Below are 19,171 nucleotides of genomic sequence, written 5' to 3'. Positions count from 1 at the left end.
GATGCTATTAGAATGCCATCTCAAGGAAAGAAAATATAGGATAGAGAGAGTTTATATTAGGAATCCTAGGACCCAGAATACTGTAGTTCCAGTATACTTGCTTGAAGAATTCTGTCAGCCATTCCTAGAAGGTTACTCAGAAGAGTGAGTTACCTTGCTGGAAATCATGTTTAGTTTCTGTAATTGTATGACGTTATAATTGAGCAGTTGTCAAGAGTAAGAAGGTTTATTTAAAGCAATTTAAAAGTTAAAAATCATTTATCTTTTAAGCACATCTATTTAGAAACATTTAAAATTTTTGAAGTATAAAATTGTCTTGTGCTGTTTACTGATAGTCTTACGTAGATCTTCACAAATAGATAGCAAATAATATAATATCTATAACATGAAAAAATAATGTATAGAATAAAGTAGATAATATTTAGAATGTATAGTTTCTTCCTCTGAAATACATCCTGGGACCTGGCCGTGTAGCTCAGTTGATTAGATCCTTATTCCGATGCACCAAGTATGTGGGTTCCATTTTGGGTCAAGGCACATATAAGAATCAACCAGTGAATGTATAAATAAGTGGAACAACAAATTGAGGTTCCACTCTCCCTCCTTCCATCTCTCCCTCTCCATATCTCTCTCTCTCTCTCTCTCTTTCTCTCTCTCTCTCATATCGATAATAAAAAATGCATTCTTCTACTTTTTGTGTTCATAGCAATCTATAGTATTTTGCCAGTTTACATCTAGATGTTCATAAACTGCTTCCGCTTCTACTACCCTTGAAAGTACATGTGAGGAGAACAAGAAAGAAAATCAATTTAACAGTTAAATCTGATGATGCATCAGAAACCACAGGAATAGTGTGTCATATAGAGATATAGAAAATTGAGAAGGTACACTTGCATGATGGGATATGTAAGTGATGCCCTAGTGATCATATATGGATGCAGGCCATTGTTAAACACTTTTTAAAATTGCTTTCCATCATCAGAACAAGAAACAATTATAAGTTAGAGCTAGGTTCAATGAAAAATGTTTCCAAGGAAGCTCAGAGTGGGAACAGACATGATAGGTATTTTAATTGAACATTTCCTTATGTCCAGGCGATTTAAGTGCACAAATATATTTTGAAGTATTTTGTGGAAATAACATTTAATTATATTACTTGAATAATGCTATTTAAAAATTTTGTGTTGGATTTACTTGGGGCAAAATTTTTTAAAAGGTGAGGCTTATACTACGTATGGTATACAAGATAATATGTAAATAGTATAAGGTTACTTTATTTTCTTTCCTGTTTTTAAAAACATGTTTTTATTGATTTTAGAGAGGAAGGGAGAGGGATAGAGAAACATCGATAAGAGAGAAATATCAACATCTATTGACTGCCTCCTGCACTCCCCCTGTTAGGGATTGAGCCTCCATCGTGGGCATGTGCCCTGACCAGGAATTGAACCAGAACCTTTTGATGCATGGGGTGTCACTTAACCATGTAGCCATACCATTTGGGCATTCTGTTATTACTAGAGGCCCAATGCACGAAATTTGTGCAAGAGTAGGCCTTCCTGTCAGCATTGGCTTCCCTTTGGCACCCGGGACCCGGGCTTCCCTTGCAGCCCCAACTTCGTCGGGAAGGATGTCTGGTCTAATTAGCATATTACACTTTTATTATTATAGATATACCAGATCATTAAGTCTTTGCTTTAATCCTTATCTGCTTAGAATAAGCATGTGTATAAAGTAGATTGCGTTTAAGTTAAATAAAAATTTAATTATACATATTGTACCTGATGTTTAGAATATAATGGTTGTATGTAATTACATTCTAATGTATATTATTAAATACAGAGTTTTTTTGTTACTGTTATAGGTTTTTACTCATGTATTTTATAAAACAAGATGCACCTTTAATTTAGCTATACCTTATAGTGTTGTAGGAATGGTAAATCCTACCTTTATGTTAAGAAGAATTTGAATGGCATGATTCCCATCAGTTTTAATTTTTTGACTTCTCTGGACTCAACAGAAATTCTAAAACACTACCACCCACATTTGACTTCTCTATGTGTTAAAATTTAAATGCTATTTTCAACACAAAATATTTATTTTACTTTAATTTTATTGAGGAAAGTGAGTTATATTTGAAGTTTATGTGCTGTCTTGCAGCCACTAGAGGGAAGATATACAAGTCTTATTTTCATACTTTGACTTTTATATGCTAAAGTTATTTATATGTTGTGGCCTTAGCAGGTATTAGGTTAGTGCATGTTAAGCATTTTGTAACTATAAGGTTTGGTGATTATGTAAAAATTACTCAATCCATTGGAGTCATCAGTCTAGTAAGAAGATTTTTCATACTATATTCATATTACTTATTCAAAAATAAAACAAGAGTTTATGCTGCCCAGACATTGTGTTAGGTGATGAGTCCAGAGTTGAGTTAAAATAAGGCATTGATCTTGTCATCAAGAGGTTTTTGTTTAGTAGTCTTCCTGATTTACAGATTTGAAAATAAAGAAGCCAAAAATACATCATAGAGCTTTGCTCAGTTGAGGAATAATCACCTCTAGTTGGGACATGGTTAATAAAGGATTTTAGATAAATAAACTTCGAATTTTTGTCTTGAAGAAGGAAAGTGATAACTTTCCCAAGGTTTATATAAATGAATTTACCCATTCCCTTTGCTCTATAAAGAACCAATAGAAACTGAGAAAGAAATTCAATTTTTTTTTCAATAAAGAGAGGATATTAAGTGTTGGTATTAAGATAAAACCTAGGATCTTGTCACTAATTTTTCCTTGAGCTTTCTTAAAGTAGAGACAAAGTTAGTTAAATCAGTAGCTCTCAACTGGAAGTGATATTTTTCTCCAGGGACTTTTGATAGTGCCTGCAAGTATTTTTGGTTGTCCCAGCTGGTGAAATTAGGGGATGCTATTCTTAGCTGATTAAGAACAAGGATACTGTTATATTCTACAAGGCACAGGAAGTCCTCCACATCAAACAACTATTCAGCTCAAAGTGTCAATAGGGCTGGGGTGGAAAAATCTTGAACCAACGAGTCATTGTCCTTAAGGTCAAAATAGCAGTTACCTAAGAGAAGCTAAAATTGAAACTTGAGAAAAAATTTCTTGAGCCCAATGTCCTGAATAAAACCCTTAACCATTGATTCTCAACCTTCCTAATGCCATGACCCTTTAATACAGTTCCTCATGTTGTGGTGACCCCCAACCATAAAATTATTTTCATTGCTACTTCATAACTGTAATTTTGCTACTGTTATGAATCGTAATGTAAATATCTGATATGCAGGATGTACATTGTTTGAGACCCACAGGTTGAGAACCGCTGCCTTAAACTGAAGGGAAAAGAAATAATGACTAGCTAATAACAATATCGCTCATAGTATTTAGCCAAAAGACCATATTACCCACAAACAGGGTAGTATTACACTAAAATAGTAGTATAAGTATAATAGAGCAAAAATATAAATTTTCCTAAGCATAACGTGCTTTAAAAACTGAGAAAGTAAATAAAAGCAACGCATGAAATACTACTTATATAAAAGCTTCTGATGTTGAAGAAATAAAATAAAATTTTAACATTAACCTATTTTATATAAAAAATAAGTGCCTATGGGAAAGGGAAGGGATAGGATAGAGGAAATGGGATAGAAGCTAGACTTTTATTGGAATCACATCTTAAGTTTCATAATTATAAGACCATCATATTTTAATTTTTAAAATAAAATTCTTAATAACAATATAAATAAAAAACTTAATTATTAAAATAAAAAAATGATATGTCACAACCAACATAACTTGATGGCTCAATTAAATTGATGGCTTAATCATCCAAGAGTAACTACAGGATATCCCCAAAAACGTATACACACTTTTTTCTCATAGCCCAATTGATGTTTTTTTCTTTTCATATTAAACCATTGGAATTAATAATTATTCAAAATGTGTGTACATTTTTTTGGAGCACCCTATATTTTGAATAACTATAAGACATAATAATTTGAACAACCAAGGGGACATAGAATAAAAGAACTGCCAATCAAACAAGAACCCTAAAATTGTAGTTGGTAATGTTGGTATTGTTAATCTTAGAATGTCAGAAGGATTTTGTGAGATGAGACAAATAGGAATTATAATAATATTCTAATTTTTTATACCTCTTGCCATTGAGGACCCAGGATACTTCGTATAGAAGAAAAGGAATACAGATATATGTTTGAGGGGAATATATGGAAATCTATAAGGCTCAGTTTGAATAGGACATATCATAATGAATCATGGTATATTTTATTTCATACATACACACACATGCACACACCACGGAAAGACAAGGAAGGAAGAAAGAAGGGGAAATCCTTTATGTGTTCACTGAAAAGATCTTGCACCAATGACTAACCCAACAACCGAACATTTCTAATATCTAGACCGGGGGTTTGCAAACTTTTTGACTTGAGGGCCACAATGGGTTCTTAAACTGGACCGGAGGGCCGGAACAAAAGCATGGATGGAGTGTTTGTGTGAACTAATATAAATTCAAAGTAAACATCATTACATAAAAGGGTACGGTCTTTTTTTTTAGTTTTATTCATTTTAAACGGGCCGGATCCGGCCTGTGGGCCATAGTTTGCCCACGGCTGATCTAGACTGAGCTCTGGAAATAGCATTTTCCACTAAAAAGGATCAGAGCTTCTTGGAGAGAAGGTTGAATTCAGGTCTCGCAGGAAATGTATGAGATAGTTCTGGATTATCCTGTCACTAGAAGCCTGGTGCACAAATTTGTGCACCAGTGGGGCGGGTCCCTCGGCCTGGCCTGTAGGATTGGGCCGAAACCAGCTGTCCAACACTTCCCCGAGGGGTCCCAGATTGCGATAGGGCATGATTGGGGCTGGGGAGAGATGTGGGAAGTTGGCCAGCTGGGAGAGGGCTCCAGTGCGTGACCAGCCAGTCTAGCTCAGTCCCAATCGGCTGGACCCCAGCAGCAAGCTAACCTATTGGTCGGAGTGTCTGCCCCTTGGTGGTCAGTGCGCATCATAGTGACCAGTTGTTCTGCTGTTTGTTCGATTTTCATATTAGGGTTTTATTATATAGGCTCTTATTATAAAAGGCTAATATGCAAATTGACCAAACGGTGGCACGACCAGTCATTATGATGTGCACTGACCACCAGGGGGCAGACGCTCAATGTGGAAGTTGCCTCCTGGTGGTCAGTGCGCTCCCACAGGGTGAGCTCCGCTCAGCCAGAAGCCCTGAGCTGGGCTCACGGGTGGCGAGTGTAGTGGTGGTGGCTTGAGCCTAAGCCATCAGTTGGACATCCTCTGAGGGCTCCTGGATTGTATGAGGGTACAGGCCAGGTTGAGGGACTCCCCCTAGCCCTTCAAATGCACAAGTTTCGTGCACCGGGCCTCTAGTTAGAAAATAAAGAAGCTAGGAAGTTTTACTAGAGTTACCTATAGGGCCCTGTAGTCAAGTTGAGGCTTTCACTAGACTAAGAGGGGCAATTGGAACATCAATAAAGATAGTAACAGCAGAAAGTTCATGCATTCATAATGATAGTAAATTAGTAAGTAATGTAAAGGATGCTAGTGAACCAACTTTTATTATTTGGAAAACATAAAATCAGCATCTATGGTGCATTTCCTTTATCAATGGTATTACTGACTAACCAAATGGTAGATGAGAAGAGGTTTCTTTTTATAGAATCTTATGGGACATGGGTCCTGGCCCTAAGCAGGTCTGCCTAGGGTAGTGTATGGATTCTTAACTTCATGAAAGAAAGATTTTACCATAATAGTCCAGGTGACTATGCTGGGGACAGTAAAACAAGGAGGGGCCTCTAGTTGTTAATAAAGATTTTTGTTTGTTTGTTTTAGGAAACACATAGATATAAAACACTTCTTTAACACTTTGAAAATTTATTCTTTGTCCTTCTTGAATTTTTTTTCATTTTACATAATTCAGAATTTTAACCTAATATATTTTTAAGCTTGAATGTATTTTATTGGCCATCTTTTCATATTTGTATAAAACAAAGAATACACATTACAATTTTTAACTCATAAATTTTCTATAAAATGTTAATGTACTGTGTGATCATTATTAGTGTATAAATGATCAAAATTGCATAAGTATATAATTTAAAATTTTTGCTTATTAATATGGGAATAAATGAAGAGCATTCAAATGAGAACTACTTGTTATTCAGAGATTTCCATGGCACTATTACTTGCATTTGGCAGAGGTTCAAAGGCAGGCAGAGGAATGGGAAAGGTATTGGGAGAAAAAGAGAAGGGGGTGGGGGTAGGTTTCAGGTGTGCCCTGACTGGAACCTGTAAGTGGGCCTTCTAGAAGTGGGGTATTTTTTGTGATTGGTTAAGGGTGCATTTTTCAGGTTGTTCCTAATTTAGAAGGGTAAAAAATTAGGGAAGTTGTCAGTTATAAATAAGGTCCTGGCTATTTTCAGCTGATTATTACAGGGCTATTGTTTGGCTTTCTGAGCTGATTGCTGCAGATAATAGTAGTCTAACACCCTGAATTGGTTACTGTAGGTAGTAGGCTGGCTTCCTGGGCTGGTTTCTCCAGATTGTGGGTAGATTTCCGTCTTTTACATAGATTGGACATTGTCCATTTTTATATTCAGTCTGATAAATTATAAAAATGGTTTTTATCATAAATGTATCTCTTTAAGATGGCATTGTTTCCTTAATTAGTACCCTCATCCAGTGAAAAATATTAAATATTTTTAGATTAAGAAATCATTATCTGAGAAATCCTTTTTATAGAAATAAATAGAAGGGAGTAGATGGAGTTTTGTTATAACTTTATTGCCTAATTCTTCTAACTCCTGCCAAGGAGGGAATGCCAAGTATCAGTTACTCTTCATCACAAATTATTTTTATTGATGTATCAGAGAACAGACAACCAATTGGCTAATGTCGAAAGGACTGGCAAAAGGATTTGTTACTCTGAGTCATTTATTTTCTCAACTGTATCAAAATGTCCCTTTGTTTGGCATCCTGGAAGATTTTATGTGCTGTTGTACATTGCATCAATTCTAAGATGCAGGTTAGATAATGCTTATTTCTTTATCTTATAATTTTTAATGTTTTTTTATTATTATTTTAATTTTGTGAAGTAGAAGGATGTGCCTAGATCTTCACAGACCCCTCCTCCCTTCATATTATCAATAATAAAAAGTACATGTCATATGACTTTACATATTTCAATATTTTATTTTTTTCTGTCCTATGCTAAATTTAATACTTTTTAATATACCCTAAAATTACTATATTTGTATGATGTGAGAAAAAATTAAAACAATTTTTTTTAACTTTCAAAGTTCATTTTTTTTCCTTCTGATTTTAAGAGAAAATAAAACATTTGGACCTTTTTTTTAAAAAAATATATTTTCTTTTATTTCAGAGAGGAAGGGAGAGGGAGAGATAGAAACATCAATAATGAGAGAGAATCATTGATTGGCTGCCTCCTGCACGCGCCCCCCCCCTCCCCCCCCCATTGGGGACCAAGCCTGCAACCCAGACTTGGAATCGAACTGTTGACCTCCGGTTCATAGATCGATGCTCAACCACTGAGCAACACTGGAAAACATTTGAACCTTTAAAAGTACTATTGGCCTTAGCACTGTGCCTCATCTGCCTCATGAATATGTTAGCATAGGGCTGTTGACAATGGAGAACTGGGTAGGAAGAACCAGCGTTTTATCTGACCCCTTAGTTTGCAGGCAAGTAGAGCCATTTTAGGGAATGATGCATATGGAAGGTGAAGCTTTTGACATCAAATCCATAAACTTCCATGTTCCCCCATATGTTATGGAAAGTCTTTGCCTCATCCCAGGCATAATCATATTTAAATTTAAAGCTAATTGGTTACCAAATAACCTACATAAATGTTATTGTGTTCAACCAGACTTTTGATAAGTTTGAGTGGGAGTATATTCGACTTTAGGCTTTTTTAATATGAGTTTACTTTGCAGTCACTCCTTTCTAGGATAGTAGTAAAGAGTATTCATAGTTCAGAAAGAGTACTATAGATGTCACAGCAGTCTGAACATTTGGACAAGATTAGTAATCTTTCCAGCCTCAATTCTTTAATCTCTTAAGTACCTACCTCATAATTATTGTGAATAGTAAATGAGATGCTTAGTATACTGATACATTGCCTGACACATAAGCAATAGATTAATAGAAGGTTGTAGAATGGTGAGGATGATAATATCTCTTGTATGAGCCACTTTGTATTATTTGAAAGGGTTGGGAAGTCACAGAAACCAAACAACTAGAATTTGTATTCTTTTTTTAATCCTCAACCAAGGATATTCCCTCATTAATTTTTACAGAGAGTGGAAGGGAGGGAATTGGGGAGAGAGATGGGGAGAGAGAGGAAAAAGAGAAACATTGATGTGAGAGACACATTGGTTGCCTCCTTCACATTCCCTGACCAAGGCTGGAGATCTAACTTGCAAGTCAGGTACATGCCCTTGACCAGTAGTCTGATGGCCAGCGTTCTAACCACTGAGCATTCCAGCCAGAGCAGAACATGTATTCTTGAAAAGGACATACTGCTCATCTTAGGTAGGTGGCTTGTAGTACTTTCATGCAGAGTCGAATGGACCCATTTTTCTTTTAATCTCACAATTCTGTGTTATACATTTAACTGTCTCCAATTTCAGTGTTCACAAATCCAGACTTAGAGAAACCTAATGTGCTCAGGGCACACATATCCTATGAAATCATTGAGTCCAAGTTCAGTGAATGTTTTTTTCGCTCATTTTTTTTCTTTTTTAATTATCAAGGTCTTTTTATAGAGGTCAGATAGTTCCGGGTAACCTTGCCTTAGAATGGTGGCTGGATTTGTTTTAACTCAGAATGCTGATTTTTTTTTTTTTTTTTTAATGTATGCGCTGGAAGATCCAGGCTGCAGACTCAAGATTCATTTGGAAGTGGCATATGCCCTTAGTGATGGTAAAATTTCTGGAAATAGTATTGCTATAAATTTTTTGACTAATGTTCTGATTTATTGTGGTTTTTTTTTTTTTTTTTTACTGTCTTTTTACATTTTAAAACTCTCTAAGCTGTGTTAATATTCCAGTTACTTTTTATCCATTATGAGCTAAATTTTTCTGAAATGGTGCTACTTAATTAATTCATAAGATTTACTAGCCTCCTAACGTTTAAAACGTAAAAAGATATCAATAATTGTTATAGAAGGATTGTGTTATAAAGTGAGCACTCTTTCCCTTCATCTCTTAATTTTTTTTCTTACCCAAGAATATGGAGATTGATTTTGTCTTGCTAGCATATCCAAGATCTGTGGTTTAGAGATCTCTCTTCTTAACATTTACTGGTATTAGAATAATATATTCTGGATTTGATTGAAATATATATTGAAAATAGAACTAATATTCCTATTGTGTTTCCTTTTAACTCGTGAAGTGGAGCATGGCATACAAATGATATTCTCAGTATTTCAAATAATTACCTTCTTACTGTGCAAGTTCTTTTCAGCATATAAAACTCATCCAGTTTTGTTATAGATGCAATCTGATTATTACATGTTGACAGGGTCATATATCTATTAATTGGATTGGAGATGGGATACAAAATTGCTGTAATTATTGTAATTTTCTAGCTAATTGCAAGGTTGGTGGTGAATATTTTACTACTGCAAAATGAACAACAGTATTCCATCAGAAGTTGTGTTATGGGGGTTTAGACATTTTGTTTTATATCTTTGGTGCTTGTTGCCCACAGGTATCTCTCTCTCTTCTGTGTGAGTGAGTGAGAGAGTGAGTGTGTGTGTGTATCAATCTGCCTCTGAATGTCATAGTGCTCATTTTCAGGGATCAGTAGAAGCAGGCAAAGACAGATAGCAGAGAGGTACTCTCAGCTACCTTTTTGTCCTGTTTCCACCTTACCTCTATTGTTTATTTATAAATTGGAGTACTCTCCTTTCAGAACTATAGTAAAGGTTAGATGGGTGAGATCCAATTGGAAGAGTAATTCTCTTATCTGCTCTCTTGTCACCTCTGCCCTACTTAGAAAAACTTCCTGAATTGAACATTTTTAAATTAAATTCAGATTGTTTGTGTTTGCAATAAAAATTAAGTGAATTATTGGTCAGGCCACTTAGTATTGTTGCATGGAGCTTGTTTTGCATATTCTCCCTCTCTTGTATTTTTTCCTTTATTTAAGCTAAGCTAGCTTTCAGAGTTGGAAGCCCAGTTGACATTTTAAAAATAATGATACCATCTCTTAAAACTGAATGAGAAAGAATCAGGAAACCTGAATAAGCCAGTAGAAAACAACTGATGAAATAGAAGCAATAAAAACAAAAAAACTCCCAGCAAACAAAAGCCCGAGTCTGGTTAGCTTCACAGGGGAGTTTTACCAAATATTCAAAGAAGAACTATCACCTATACTTCTCAAACTGTTCCAAAAATTCAAAGTGGAAGGAACACTTCCATGCTCTTTTTATGAGGCCAGCATTACTCTAATTCCAAAACTAGATACAGACACTACAAAGAAAGAGAATTACAGGCCAATATCCCTGATGAACATAGATGCTAATATCCTCAAAAGAATATTAGAAAATTGGATCCAGCAATATATTAAAAAGATTATACATCATGAACTAGTGAGATTGATTCCAGGGATGCAGGAGTGGCACAATATTTGCAAATCAATAAACATGATACATCACATAAACAAATAGAATGACAAAAATCACATAATCATATCAATAGATGCAGAAAAAGCATTTGACAATATCTAACACCCATTTTTGATAAAAACTCTCAGCAAATTGTGAATAGAGGTACATATCTCAATATGAAAAAGGCCATATATGACAAACCTACATGAACATCAGACTCAATGAGCAAAAACAAAACTCATTTTCCCTAAAAACAAATAGGACAGAATGTCCGCTTTCACCACTCTTATTCAACATAGTACTGGTAGTGGTAGACACACTGATCAGATAAGAAGAAGAAATAAAAGGTATCTAAATTGGAAAGGAGGAAGTAAAACTCATTTTTCACAGATGACATGATATTGTCATCATGGTAGAGTCTTTAGAAAACCCTAAAGACTCTACCAAACAACAACTAGATTTAATAAGTGAATTTGGCAATGTATCAGGATACAAAATCAACACCCAAAAATCAATGGCTTTTTTATACACCAAATAATGAATTCTCAGAAAGAGAAACTAGACAGACAATCCTATTTACCATTGCAACAAAAAGATTAAGATACTTAGGAATAAAATTAATCAAGGAGGCAATAGACCTGTACTCGGAAAACCATAGGTCGTTGAAAAAAGAGATAGAAGAAGATATAAAGAAGTGGAAGAAAATATACCATGTTCATGGATTGGTAGAATCAAAATCATTAAAATGTTCATACTACCCAAAGCATTCTACAGATCCAATGCGATTCCCTATTGAAATACAAACAGCATATTTCACAGAGCTAGAATAAATACTCCAAAAATTTATATGGAACCAAAAAAGACCCCAAATAACTGCAGCAATTTTGACAGAGAAAAACAAAGTTGGAGGAATCACAATACCAGATTTCAAGTTATACTACAAAACCACTGTAATAAAAACAGCCTAGTACTGGCACAAGAAAAGGCATATAGATCAAAGGAACAGAAGAGAGACCCCAGAAATTGGCCCAAGCCATTATGCTCAACTAATATTTGACAAAGGAGGCAAGAGCATACAACGAAGTCAGGACAGTCTCTTCAATAAATGGTGTTGGTAAAATTGGACAGATACATGCAAAATAATGAAACCAGACCACCAACTTACACCATACACAAGAATAAACTCAAAATATATAAGAGACTTAAATGTAAGTCGGGAAACCATAAAAATTCTAGAAGAAACCATAGGCTGCAAAATCTCAGACATATCTCGTATCTGTATGTTTATGGGTACATCTCCTAGGGCAAAGAAAACTAAGGAGAAAATAAACAGATGGGATTACATCAAAATAAAAAAGCTTCTGCACAGCAAAAGAAACCATCAACAAAATGAAAGGGGAGTCCACTGTATGGGAGAACATATTTGTCAATGATACATCTGATAAAGGGTTATTATCCAAAATATATAAGGACTCATACAACTTAACAAAAGGAAGATAAAAGAATCCAATAAAAAAATGACAAAGGACCTATAGGCACTTTTCCAAATTAGACATACAGTTGGCCAAGAGACATGAAAAAATGCTCAAAGTCACTGATCATCAGAGAGATGCAATAAGGTATCACCTGACACCTGTCAGAATGACTACCATCAACAGATAACAAATGGCAAGTGCTGGCGAGTATATGGAGAAAAGGGAATCCTAGTACACTACTGGTAGGAATGCAGACTGGTGCCACCATTATGGAAAAACAGTATGGAGTTTCCTCAAAAAATGAAGTATGGAACTGCCATTTGACCCAAAGATCCCACTTCTAGGAATATATCCTAAGAAATCTGAAGCACTGGTGGTCTCTGAGGTAAGATGCACAATTTTTGAAGTGTGTTAAAGAATATTAGAACTTTGCATTCATCTTTATTTTATTATCTCATTTTAAGATTTACAATTTTTTGTATGAGTTGAATAATATTTATGTTAGTATAATTGAGCATGTATTTAACTGATAAATGATAAATAAATGAATAAATAAATAAAACTGCTATTCTGTTGCATGCTCAAAAAGTTCTTGCTAAGAGGCCTATATTAACAGGCAGGGTGTGGGGCTACTAGACCCATCATCTGCTGGTCTCTCTGCATCCTCTCTTGGCGCCACTCTTCAGTCTGTTCTGCTGTGAAGCAAGAGTGATCGTTGAAAATCCACATATCTTCCTTCTACTCCCAGTGCTTAAAAACTTTCAATATCTTCCCATTATTTTTTAATACAGCTAAGAATATTAGTGTGTTTGTTAAGGTATGCAAGACCTGTCTTGTGTCTGTCTTCTCAGCATCCACTTTTTCTATCCTATAACTAGCTCCCTTGGATGAATTTCTTGTATGGGCTTCAGGCCTGCCTAGCTCTAAGAACCTTGTTTTCCCTTGTGTTTGTTAGCTTATTCTCTGTCTTCATTACCTACATAGCTAACCTTGACTTATTCCTTGGGATAAGTAACCATTTCTTTGGAAAGCCTTTCCTGATAGTGCTCATACATTTTGGTGATAGCTGGAGAAGAGGGAATTTGTCTGGGTCTCTAGATCTACTGGGGTACTGGTAAATGTTAAATAGCTAAAAACCAGAAAAGACTTGGTTTGTAGCATTTGCCCATTTCCTTGGTATAAATACTCTCACAGTGGCCAGTTTCAAGTTATCAATGTCATATCACTGAATACAGTTGGTAAGAGATATATCCTGGCACCCCATTATATGGTATTTGTACAGTACAGATGCAATAGATGCATCATGAGCATAAATACTAATAAAATGTAGTAAAATAATTGGGAAGTGAATTGTTTTGAGTATTACCTTTTTTTAAAGTATAATTTGTTTAATTGTAAGTTTATATAATTTAATTTTAATGACTATTTAACAACCCATTCTTAAAAATTTCTGAATTCTTTTATTATTTTTATTTTTTATTTATTTATTAAATATATTTTCACTGTTGATAATATTACAGGTATTTTCCATTCCTCCCCCAACTCCTGAAATCTTAATCTGTTTTTGTGAGATAGTATAAGCCAGCTTTAGAAATCCCCTGTGTGTAAACAAGTCACATTTTTTGAATTGATTAAAAACAGTGGAATGAATCAAATATGATAGGAAGTTATTACAGAAAATTCCAAATTGTGAGGTACCTGGATCAATTTTAAAACAAATCAATTGAGGAAAGAGATAATTTTAAAGGTAGATTGATCTATAGGTTATCAACATTTAGACACTGACTGTTGTGGGTAAAGGCGGTAAGGGAAGAAAATGTTCAAACAGTTTTGACTATAATTTTATTCAGACTGTGTATAATCTCCCTCCCACTTGGCTTTTCATTTTCATATCATTGTTGAGAGGCTATGCCTATAGGTGTATACTAGTGAAGGTCAACATGTGCTGTGACTTTCTATTTTCCCAAACTCTTTTTGGTAATTACCTTTCCTAGGATATGCAGTAGCATCACTGGCTGTATGTTATGGTACATATCAGCCATCTGAAATTTTAACCTGGTGAGAAATAAAGGAAGGGTTCTTTTCCTGTTTGTTCCTTTCTAGTGACTTAGCTGTCATATAAAATTATTTAATGTAGCAGGTGTCCTGTATGGCCCAGTGGCTCAGACTCCCCAGTGACCTGAGCTGGTTACTCTAGGTGTGTCCTGTGTGGGCTCTGTGCACAGTCTTGTAGTTGATTACTGTTGGTGTCTCAGACGACTGTAGTGGGAGAGCTGCTGGACAGAAAAGACCCCTATGGAACAGGATTTGCTTCAGTGGAGCTTTGGTGCTCACAGAGTCTGCCTCTTGAGTGTGTCACTTGGGGATATGTAGAGTTGTAATCTGCTCTGGTCTGAAGCTGTCCACTGGGTTCATTGTCTCCAGGGCCTCCAGGGAGGTGTAAAGTCAGCCACTGCCTGGGACCACCCTGCAGGAGCTATTTGTATTGGGCTTGGAGGTGCCCAGACAAGGTCCAGGTGTGAAATCAGGCAGGCTGGTGCTAGTGCCAGATCTTGAGTCTTTTATTGATATGTTTGGGGCATGCTGATGCCAGTTGCAGTTTGTTTGATATATTCTAGCAAAGCCTAAAGCCTGAGCAAGGAAAAGCCTCTGCAAACATCTTTGGTAGGGCTGTAAATTGGATGGTGCAAGGTCTCAGGGTGCCATCAGGGAAGAGCAAACAGTGTGAGCCACAGTGGTGGAAACTCAGATATGGCTTCTAGTCAGCCCTGCAACAGGGGAGGTCTCAGCACAGGAACAGTGACCCATGTGAACACCCCATTCTAGGAGAATGCCACCCCCAATGCCAGACTTCTTACCCATATGTGCCTGGGTCTCCCAGAGCCACCCTCAGGTATTGGAGCTCAGAGGAAGTAGGACCTTGTAAATTTGTGTGCCGGCCCTTTACAAGGAACACCCTTGTCTCCAGTAGCCTCTGTCACTCAGCCACAATCCCCGCTGGTTTTTACAGTCTAAAGTCACGGGGATTCTCTTCCTTTCCCAGCTTTGGAACCCTGGGCTGGAGGTCTGGTGTGGGGCTGGGACACCTTGCTCCTCACAGATGGCCTCTGCAGAGACAATCTCCATCCCAATAAAAATAAAGGCACATGTGGGTGTTGGACCAGCCAGGTCCGCTCCTCCGCCCCTCCTACCATTCTCAATGTGCTTTCTTCTACAGCAGGAAGGCTGGGGAGGGTTGGGTGGGGTGGAAAGAGATCAACCGAAGGACTTGTATGCATGCATATAAGCACAACCAATGGACACAGACACTGGGGGGTAGGAGAGGCTTGAGGGAAGGTCAAGGGGGAAAAAAAGGAGACATATGTACTTTTTGTAATACTTTAAGCAATAAAACAAAATTAAAAATTTTTTTAATTAAAATAAATTTTTTTTAAAATGTGCTTTCTTTTTTACTTCTCTAGTTGTAGGACTTCCATTCAGCCAGCTTTCAGGTGGTTCTGAATGATGGTTGTTTTGTACTTTAGTTGTAATTTTGATGTGGTTGTGGGAGGTGGCGAGTACAGGAATTTATCTACACCACCATCTTGGTTCTGAATATTAAATAGTAAGAGAATATACAGAGTTAGGTAAAAACAAATAAAAAACAAAACCCAAAAAACAAACCCAGAAAACAAATATAAGTGAATTGAAATTAATGTGCAAGAAGGTACTCACTCATACATATGCTGCTATTTTATGGAATTTATTTTTTGCTACAAGCTGCTAATCTTGCATTATAATAGCTGTTATATGAGAATGAGTATATAGCACCAGTGGAGTACTTGATTCTTGAAAGAAACATAGATCCAGTGGAGTCGAATGGCAGCTGATTATCTCTGGGGAATGAATTACAACACATTAATCTAGCCTTTTGGGATAGACAAATAGCAGAAAAATGGTGAACTCTCTTTCTTGGAAAGCCCCATTTTGCTTTTCATTCCTTTAATTTACCAATCATTGCGAGGTGAATTACCAGAAAAGCACTACAGTGCTCTTTGCCTTGCAGCTACTAAATTGGTAGTTTTGTCTGAATTGCTTAATTATTTCTACCTAACTTACTAAATTTATAAAGCATGTGAATGAAAGGACTACTTTGGTGAAACTATAGGTTGTTTCACAAGATTTCACAAGATTGCAGTGACACATTGTGTGAGAATATAGATTAAGGGCATCCAGCATATTTCTGTTAATCCAAGTAAGTATTCCTGGTATAGATATAACAACAAATGCTATCATGGTTACAAAAGCTGGTGTAAAGTGTAGGCATTTTAATACCCATGTAGTAGGACATTTCAAATAATATCTTCTAAAGGTTAACTGCTAAAGTGTATATCTTATGAAGAAACAGTTTTCAAGTGGTTTAGAACATAATTTTTATTTTTGTTCTAGAAACATGTAATGTTTCTAGACAAAATAGCCCTTCTATATTTATTTCTAAAAACAAAAAGCTGTAGAGTCAGAAAGGTCTTTAAGATGCAATCTAAGCTCTTCTTGTTACAGAAAAGGAGACTGTAGCCACATGAGAAGGTGGACAGCCCAGTGCTATTTTCTTTGTGCTTTGAAATGTGTGGTTTACTGGTAGAATTAAGACTTAAGCATGTATGAGTTTGTCTCTATAACAGAAGGTGACTTACTTCTGTTGTATGTTGAATCAATGTATAGTCATATTTTCAGAGAAAACTAAGGTTGCATATTAAATCTAGCTAAATTTTGTAAAATCAAACAAGATGCAGTACCATCCCTACATAATTCAGAGCCAAGGAAAGAAATCTAATTTTTCCATGACTCATTTGCCATAATGAAAATGGCATTTTGCTTTGAATCTGTTTCAATGAAATAATTTTCAATATTATTGTCTTTGTGACATTTTGACAAGTAAAATGTGGTTTCGCGCCTACTGGAAATGCTGCTTATTTTTATCTTTTTGTTTTTCCACTAGCTGAGCTTGTTGCCTAGGAAACCACTATTCTGTTTGCTTCTTTGTCTAGCTCTCGGAGTTATGGGTAAAGTTTTGGTTATCTAGTTGTGAAAGTGCTTCTTAAATATTAGAAATATTTTAGTAACTATATTAAAGTGCTTTATCACCTCAAAAAAACAGTCAAGCAGTTGTTTGGTTTTTTTTTTAACAATAAAAAAAGGATTTCCCTCCCTTGATAGTTATTGAAATTTTTGCTTTGTATACAAATATACAGTAAAATTTGAACGGTTGCATTGGTTTAGTTCTAAATATAGCACTTTAATAAAAAAATCATTTTGTAAAATTTGTGTACTGCTTTGGGACAGCTGATTCCTCAAATGTGTAGATAAAAACTTTACAATCCTATATAATAAAGAGGTAATATGCAAATTGACTGTCACACCCTCACACAAAGATGGCCACCCCCATATGGTTAATAGATGGCTGCCACAAGATGGCTGGCAGGGGAGGGCGGGGTTAATAGGGAGAGATCAACCAAAGGACTTGTATGCATGCATATAAGCCTAACCAATGGACTCAGCCACCAGGGCGTGAAGGAATGAGTGGGGGCCTGGAGGGCAATAGGGGGATAAGGACAAATGTAGTATCTTAATCAATAAAGAAAAAAATTAAAAAATAATAAAAAAATTCTTTCACACACAAAATAAGGGTAAACTAATTAAAATGAAGAATAATTTATAGGGACTCAACAGTAAGAGTAGATGACACCAAGAATCAAATCAGCAATTTGGAATGTAAGGAAGATAAACAATACCCCATTAGAACAGCAAAAAGAAAATGGAATACAAAAAAATGATGATAGTATAAGGATCCTCTGAGACAATGTCATGCATAGCAACAGTCACATCATGGGGTTGCTGGAAGGAGAAGAGAAAAGAAGAAATTGAAAACCTATTTGAAGAAATAATGACTGAAAACTTCCCTAACCTGTGAAAGGATATAGACATACAAGTCCAAGCAGGTCAGAGAGTCCTAAACAAGATAAACCCAAAGGGGTCCACACCAAGACACAACACAGTTAAAGACAGAATTTTCAAAGCAGCAAGAGAAAAGTAGTTAGGTACTTACAAGAGAGCTCCCATAAGACTATCAGATGATTTCTCAACAGAACCTTTTGAGGCCAGAAGGGGTTAGCAACAAATATTCAAAGTGATGAAAAGCAAGGATCTACAACCAAGATTACTTTACCCAGCAAAGCTATCATTTAGAATTTAAGAAATATAAAGGGCTGCCAGACAAGAAAAGCTGAAGTAATTCATCACCACCAAACCAGTATTACATGAAATTTTAAAGGGTCTTCTTGAGGTGGAAGAAGGAGATGGAGGAGAGGGAGGAGGGGGAAGAGGAGAAGGAGAAGAAAATGAAAATTATGAACAATAAAATGGCAATAAATATATATTTACCACTGAATTTAAAAAACACACTAAACAACAGTGTGGTCAAGAGAGGTAGCAATGGGGGAGTAAAGGAGAAAAGTTTGGAGGTGTCTGTGGCCTGCTTACCTTAGATCATTTAATTGGCATCTGAGCAAAAGAAGGTGCCTCTGTCAAATGTTCTAGTAGTGCTCTGGTCTTCCAAAGCACCATGATCACACTGTGCTGGATACTTTTTCTGCCATCCCCATGGCACTGCAGACTACACCAGGACAGAGGACATATCTGTGCTGCACTGAGATCTCCGGGAACCTGGTGCTCAAAATATCACTTGATAAAGAGAGGGAAGTTTAAGGTTCTCTTCGTCAAAGCTGTATTAGTGGACTAGTGGGGAGGACTCTAAATAATAATGGGTTAATAAATTAGGGAAAGCTGAAGCAGCCAACTCTGCTTTTTAAAAGATTGCTTACTGAGAAAAATGTAAAAAGTAAGAAGACAGTATCTGGAGAGGAACCTGGAGGAGGAACTAGTGGTTCTTTTTTAAAAATTTATGAGTCAATTATTCATTCAACAATATCTACTGAGGGAGGTACAGTTGAACCTCTGTGGAGGTTCCCACAAATATTA

General features: G+C 36.0%; 1 protein-coding gene across 7 annotated transcripts in view; it reads left to right on the top strand.

Annotated features, from left to right (window-relative positions):
• Window positions 1-19,171, top strand: part of PARD3 (par-3 family cell polarity regulator) — an 823,338-nt gene that overhangs the window by 311,664 nt on the left and 492,503 nt on the right. The window lies entirely within an intron of this gene.

The sequence above is a fragment of the Myotis nattereri genome (genome assembly GCF_964212035.1).
Source record: "Myotis nattereri genome assembly, chromosome: 1".
NCBI classification, from domain to species: Eukaryota; Metazoa; Chordata; class Mammalia; order Chiroptera; family Vespertilionidae; genus Myotis; species Myotis nattereri.
Note: the sequence above shows the minus strand (reverse complement) of the source record. Positions and strands in the feature narration are given on the sequence as shown.